We start from the raw sequence: 7728 nt of genomic DNA on the forward strand, positions 1-7728 counted from the left end.
TCTCTCTCTCAAAATAAGTAAATGAACTTTAAGAAAAAAGAATTAAAACAAATTTTAAAAATTTTTAAAAATTTTGTAAAGCACTTTAAGAATTAGTTACATTTCTAATGACTGATAGGCAAAAATGAAATACTTCAGAGAAGGGCATAGGGATCGAAAGAACTTTAGGGTTACTAGAGTGCCAAAGAATCACAAAGAATAAGAGAGATGAGAGTGGTAAAGAAAGGTCTTACTTTATTTAACTCCAGAGTGGCTCTTTGTCTTAAGAGGCAATACAGTGTAAAAAGAGAACCATGTTAGCTATGATTATTATATTTTTGTTTGTTAATTGCTAAAAGGAAAAATGGAGCTTTTTGAAACAGTCACAGGTCTTTTCTAGAATGCTAAATAAATGTTGATATATGCAAAGTTCATGGATTGTAACTTTCAATGACAGAGTAGGTATAAAACAATTTTTGTTGCAGGAAATGAACATGTTCACTTTATTTTTTAATAAATTACTTTGTTTCAATCCATCACCATGTAAATTTTACAGATTATTTTGATAATCAGTACAAATGATCTGTTCTCTCTAAAGGTGGGTCAGAAAATAACAGAACATCTTTACCAATTTGAAGTTCAAACACAATTTAACACCTGGTTTACTTGACAATGGATATTCCTTAGTTGCCCCACAAGTCACATTTAGCTCCCTAAGAATCAAGGAAGGTAGAAATTATATGATGGGCCTAAGAAAGATCTCAATATCATGAAGAATAGTGAAGGTGTTTAAAGGTATTATCTGCAACACAACAAAGCATAACCCATTCCTTTGAAAACAGGGTAAAAAATTTTACCTAGCTTCTTAAAAGATAACCTTTATATTCCAGAGAGCATATTCTGAATCATTTGAAGCAGAGAGTGTAGCCTTTTGAGATTAAGCTACTGTTCTCCATATCACATCTCAGCACAACTCCCTCTTGAGCAGAACCCAGATATTCTCACTTCTCTCAAGAGAAGTCTAAGGCCACAATCCTGAATGCTACCCGTCCCTAAAAGCACAAACTCAAGTATTCCTGGTGAAATTCAAAAAATGTTTTCACGTTTGAAATCCAAGAAGGGAGCTATTACATAGCAAGCAAATAGGCTATGGCTGGAAATCTACGGTAAAAGCAGTTACAGAAATGTGTTTCAGAAACAGATTCTCTACATATTTTTAAGAAATCTGGTTGTTTTATTATTTTTTATTTTTTTAATGTTTATTTTTGAGAGATAGAGACAGAGTGTGAGTGAGGGAGGGACAGACAGAGAGGGAGACACAGAATCCAAAGCAGGCTCCAGGCTCTGAGCTGTCAGTACAGAGCCTGATGCAGGGCTCAAGCCCACGAACAGCAAAATCATGACCTGAGCCGAAGTCCGATGCTTAACTGACTGAACCACCCAGGCGCTCCAGAAATCTGGTTGTTTTATACAAAAGTTCCTATATATTATGTGATTCCTCAATTATCCAAATATGTCTAGAAACATGGCTAGAAGTGAAGAAAATAATCACAATAAACCAATTAAGTGAAGTAGTGAATTACAAGCAAACTGCATGTTATACAGCTATCATAAATTATCAATAAATGTTCATTTTTATATCCTTTTTTTACATTACAGACTAAGAAAATATAATTTATGGAATTTCTTTTCTAATATGGTATTAAATCTTTAGCTTAGATAATAGAGTTCACATAAAATTAAAAAATTTCTTTAAGCTTCAGGTTCATCATTAGGTCACATAATTTTTTTCCTAGTTGCCATTGTTTTACTTGTTTCATATCTCACATTATCATTCCCTAACCTACTTGGGTTTGGGTATGAGACCATTATTTTAAAATATATCCTGGGGCACCTAGGTGGCTCAGTATGTTAAGCATCCGACTTCAGCTCAGGTCATGATCTCACAGTTTGTGGGCTAGAGCCCTCTGTTGGGCTCTGTGCTGACAGCTCAGAGCCTGTAGCCTGTTTCAGATTCTGTGTCTCCCTCTCTCTCTGCCCCTCCCCCGCCTGCGCTCTGTCTCTCTCTCTCTCTCAAAAATAAATAAACATTAAAAAAATTTTTTAAATATATCCTAAGCACTACCCTTATGCCAAATTATTCAGTAAATTTTTGTATTGGCTACAATATAGTCCACCTATCATCCTTAATTCTTTTTTTATATTACTATGCTTAGTCGGGGGAAAAAGTCTCTAACATCTTTTCTACTGATGGGAATCTATAGCTATCTACTCCTTTTAAATTTGGATGATCCACCATCTCTCACTGAATAGTTTCTTTGATCCTGAGTTAGAGGATACAAAATGCAGAATGGTCCAGAATCACATAGATAATCATGCTAAACCGGCAAAATCTTTTTAAGTACATAATACATCTTCTTTCTGGTATTTATCGTTCCATGACTGATCCCTGATCTCTCTGTATGCAGGTCCCAACCATACTCCGACTCAATCCTAAAAGCCTCACAAATCATGGGATCTCAACATATCCTAACACTCAGGTCAGTCAAGTGCCAATCTTATATCCTCCTAGAAAATACAAAGAATTTCTAAGTTTTTCCATGAGTAATCAAATGACACCAACTTCTCTTAATCATCCCTTCACCATTCTTTGCATGGTCAAACCTCTTTGAGCCTCTTTGAGGATTTAATTTTACTCCATAACTCTTCTCTTTTTTTATTTTTATTTTTTTATTTTAGAGACAGAGAGAACAGGGTAGAGGAGCAGAGGAAAAGCATCTCAAGCAGGTTCCACACTCACTGTGGAGCCCAGTGAGGGGCTCAATCCCATGACTGCAAGATCATGACCTGAGCCAAAATCAAGAGTCTAACACTTAATAGACTGAGCCACCCAGGAACCCCTTTAAAAATTAAAAAAAAAAAAAAAAATTTAAGTAGGCTCCAGGCCCAGTGTGGCACGTGAACTCATGACCCTCAAATCAACAGTTGATGCTCTACCAACTGAACTAGGCAAGTGCCCCTCTTACCATTTTTTGAGAGTGAAATTTGAGCTTCTTAGGCCTGTTCTTCTTTATAACGCTAATATATTACAGAGCACAACTTGCAAATATAGTCTTCATTAACATTATCACACAGATTTTCAGAAACTGACTGAACTCCCTGACTATCACACAGATTTTCAGACAGCAACTACAGAGAGTGTCATCACTCTGTCTCATAAAACTAGCTCAGAGAAGGGGTGCTTGGGTGGCTGTGTTGGTAGAGCATCAACTTTTGATTTCAGCTCAGGTCATGATCTCATGGTTCATGGGACTGTGCCCTACATTGGGCTTTACGCTGACAGCACAGAGCCTGCCTAGGATTCTCTCTCTCTCTCTCTCTCTCTCTCTCTCTCTCTCTGCCTGCCGCCACCCCCACGTCACCCCCCCCCCCGCCAGCTCTCTCTCTCAAAATAAATAAATAAACATTTAAAAAAAAATTTTTTTTTCAACGTTTTTTATTTATTGTTGGGACAGAGAGAGACAGAGCATGAACGGGGGCGGGGCAGAGAGAGAGGGAGACACAGAATCGGAAACAGGCTCCAGGCTCCGAGCCATCAGCCCAGAGCCCGACGCGGGGCTCGAACTCACGGACCGCGAGATCGTGACCTGGCTGAAGTCGGACGCTTAACCGACTGCGCCACCCAGGCGCCCCAACATTTAAAAAAAACAAACTATCTCAGAGAATCTGATCCACTTAGGTAACAAATTGAAAATATTAACAAAACTCAGTCTTGTCCCTGGTCTAAGCCAGAATTTTATGCATATTTATAACTACTAACATCCAATTCTGTTATCGGAAATTATAAATCCATCCTTGTCAGCATAATTTATATTTAAAAAAAGGAAAGAAAAAAAGAAATACAGAATTCTGAGTACCTTTACTTTATCATTTGATCTCCTGGAATTATACATAAATTTGTATCTGTATAATTCCAAAAGGTGCAAATAGTCAAAAGGTCTGTCAAATCAGTTGGGTATCATTGTCACTTCCTTTTTATCCCCACTGATAAAGTTAATTTGTATATCAAGGCCCACAAGATGGAGGCTACCCTAGTGGCCCAGCTCATATCACAAATCTAAACTTTAGTTAGCCTGCACTTAATGGGAAATACCTGTCAAGGAAACCTAACATATACCAATCACAATCCTTCATCTCAGCTTTAGCTAGCTTACCTTACCCTAAAAAATAGGACCTGCTAGTCTTATAAGGAAATCCTTGACCTCTTAGCCAATCACACCATTTCGTGTTGCCTCTTCTAACATTCTATTAAACTCTCTCTTGCCCAAAATCACTCCAGAAAAGTGTTGCATTGTTTGTGAGGCACAGTACTCCTCCAACCTATGGACTGTTTTCCTTTGAATAAAAGACATCAAACTCATTACTAAATTGTTTTAGTTTTGTCATTTGACACTACAGACATGGAGGTATAACAAAACCAGTGACTGGATTGAATTCCTTTTTCAAACTAAGAAGTCTTATTTTTTTTTTAATTTTTTTTAACGTTTATTTATTTTTGAGAGAGAAAGACAGAGTGCAAGCGGGGGAGAGGCAGAGAGAGAGACACACACAGAATCCAAAGCAGGCTCCAAGCTCTGAGCTGTCATCATAGGGCCTGACGCAGGTCTCGAACTCACGAACTGAAGTCCGACGCTTTACCAACTGAGCCACCCAGGTGCCCCTAAGAGGTCTTATTTTAATGACTAATTCTTATAAATTTTTCTAAAAAAAACACAATCAGAAACATATGTACAAGGAAAACTTTAAAATAATGTATAGCAAAATGTTAACAGTGACTACTTCTGGATGCTAAAATTATGAGTACTTTTAAAACTTTCTATTTTATAAGTTCAACTTAGGTTAATAATTTTTTCAAGAAGACTATGTTAATTTCTTCATCAGGAATCTATAACAATTTCCATTTCAAGCATATTTATAAAAGTAATTGTAGGGTGGGCTATTTTCTACTTATTATGAAAACAAACAAGCTGGCAAAATAACTGGTAATAGCACTAAAACCAGTGTGACTGAAATAAACTTACAAAGTCTTGTACCTTGTTTTACTGTATTTCATCAATATGAGACACTTAAGATTTCCCTGTGAATGAGCACAACTCGGGTGACATTTTCAGACTAAATTGTTTCATCCATAGTAGAGGCTTAATAAATGTGGCTTTATCATTGCCTTTCTCCAATGAATGCCCAGTTAATGTATCATATTGGATATCATCCTTAAAACATTGCTGAGAAATGCCTATAATAGTTAAACTTTATAATTTAGCAATTTCTTGAGTACTTTTGTTCATAAACATGAATACTGCATAGCATTATATTTTATATGTTTTATATCAGAATATCTTTTTAATTACATAAGATTAATTTGGATGCAATGTGATTAACAATTTTACATAATACAGGAAATTATTTTTGGGCAAACTCATCCTAAAGTTGACTTCCAGGTGTAAGTTATTGATTCTAGGTTAGTGATTTAAAACCTGTTTGGGTCATGTACACCTTTGGTACTATCATAAAATTATATGCTTTTCCCCAGGAGAAATATGCATTAATAAAATAAATACACACACACACACACCAAAACAAAACAAAACAAAAAAACAACAACAAATAAAACACACACATACACAAAAACAAAACAAAACAAAATAAAATAAAATAAAATAAAATAAAATAAAATAAAATAAAATATACAATTGGGTATACAGTTCCAAGGCAAATCATTTAAGGTGAAGGATTCCTATTCTAGACCATCTGAGCACATGGCCCATTTTCTTACTTACAATTAACTTCTCATTTTCACTGCTCCTTATTATGAATGTGGAATGACTGAGATGGTTCACATAATAACATTTTTAACATAAGCACTTATTATTGTCAGCCACTGTTCTAGTGCCCTGTTAATATTAACTACTAATCTTCACAAAAACCCTTTGAAATTCATATTATTATTTGCATTTTACAAACAATAAGTTATGGAATAGAAAGATACTGAATATATTATCCAAACTCAAAACACTCAATGGTAAAACTAAGATTTTCATTTAGATACTCTAGATTCGGGGTTAGCAAACCTGTGTAAAGGACCAGAGAGTAAATATGTTAGGCTTTATGGGCCAAAAGGCAAAATCAAGGATATTATGTAGGTGCTTATTTAATAAGAGAGATAACAAATTTCCACAATTTTTTTATTGATCAAATTCAAAAATTTGTAGACACAGAAATTTGAATTTCATATAATTTTCACATGTCATGAAATACCATTCTCCTTTTGACATGTTCTTAATTATTGAAAAATGTTAAAACCAATCTTCATTCACAGGCCATAAAAAAATAGGATACAAGCTGGATTTGGCCTGCAAGGTCAAAGTTTGCTGATTCCTGCTCGAGACTCAGAGACCATTATATAGTCTGAAATCAATCAAACCATCTACCATGCCATTTTTCCACTCGTGTCTGAAGAATATCTAAAGTATCTAATGTGTAATTCTACCCAAGCATTGGTCTCTTCCTTAACAAATAACTGTGTAATAAAAAAGGACTATTTCTGCATCACAAGAATGCTTACACAAAAAGCGTACAAGGGGAGGTGTTTCCAAGTGGTTATATGAATATTAACTGTAGGAAGAATTCTGATGGAACAGGCAAGGGCAATCCATCCTCATGGTACCATCATTAATTGGGAAGAGAATGCCCAGGTAAATGTCTAAATCACTATTTTTCAGGGCGTTTCAGATGAAGTTATTTTATATCACAAAAAACAAAAATGAAATTTCATAAAACAAAGAGAAAGCTCAAAATGACTTTTAGCTTGGCTTTGAGATGTGTGACTGTAACAATGTTCTCCTCTCATGGCTCTTCTTTTGGAATACAGCAAAAATTGGAAGGAAAAGAGAATCATGACATAGTAGGCCTTTCCTGGAGACCAGACAGGCTAAACAAGAACACATCTCCTCATCACTAGCAAGCCCCCCCCCATACATAAACATACACTAATGGAAGTATGAGGAAGACTGAATACTGTTGACTCTTCCCTGTATCATAAAGAAAACTCAGGTTCCCAGAAGGGAGGGACTGGAGTCTGTTTCTATGTTCACAGCAGTTTCCTGTCAACAGTGCTATAAAAATGCTGTGGATCTGTAATACAGGGCTTGCCCTCATAGAGCTGCCAAGAGGAATCTCCAGAGGAAGTAATCCCACTGTTGCAGCCTCAATATCCTGTCTTCGGTGGCTAATTCCAGCCCTACAATCTCCTTAATAAACACAGGGCTTTGCTTTTTTAGTTATAACATTCGTTCTAGGTCTCAAATGTTCAACTTCCCTTTGACAGCCATTTTTGTGCAACCAGTATTTTTGTGCAGTGTGGCTATAAGGTGAAATGACACAGGCAGTGAAAGAAAACCCAGCGCAACAATTCTAAGAAACCATGGAATTTACAACTGGGTCCAGAATAGGCTACACTTAATGTACTCTATGCCTTCAATGCATTAAGCACTAGGCTGGACAACAGAGAGGGTGCACCGATGAAGGCAACAAAGGCCATGCTTAGAACAGGGGGCCTCTGTGGTTAACTAGGGCCTCGAAGTCTTTCACAGGCACAGATCGAGTCACACAGGGATCTTGTCCACAGATTCCTCAGCCCCAGAACTGCAAAAATGACGCTCTATCTTACTAAAAGTAAAAAAGCTACACTAG

The 7728-nt window shown here is 36.3% G+C and overlaps 1 protein-coding gene across 1 annotated transcript in view; it reads right to left on the bottom strand.

The window, feature by feature from the left end:
* ZNF260 (zinc finger protein 260) overlaps positions 1–7728 on the bottom strand; it is a 117670-nt gene that overhangs the window by 109438 nt on the left and 504 nt on the right. The gene's annotated exons all lie outside the window — the stretch shown is intronic.

The sequence above is a fragment of the Neofelis nebulosa genome, chromosome 17 (genome assembly GCF_028018385.1).
Source record: "Neofelis nebulosa isolate mNeoNeb1 chromosome 17, mNeoNeb1.pri, whole genome shotgun sequence".
NCBI classification, from domain to species: Eukaryota; Metazoa; Chordata; class Mammalia; order Carnivora; family Felidae; genus Neofelis; species Neofelis nebulosa.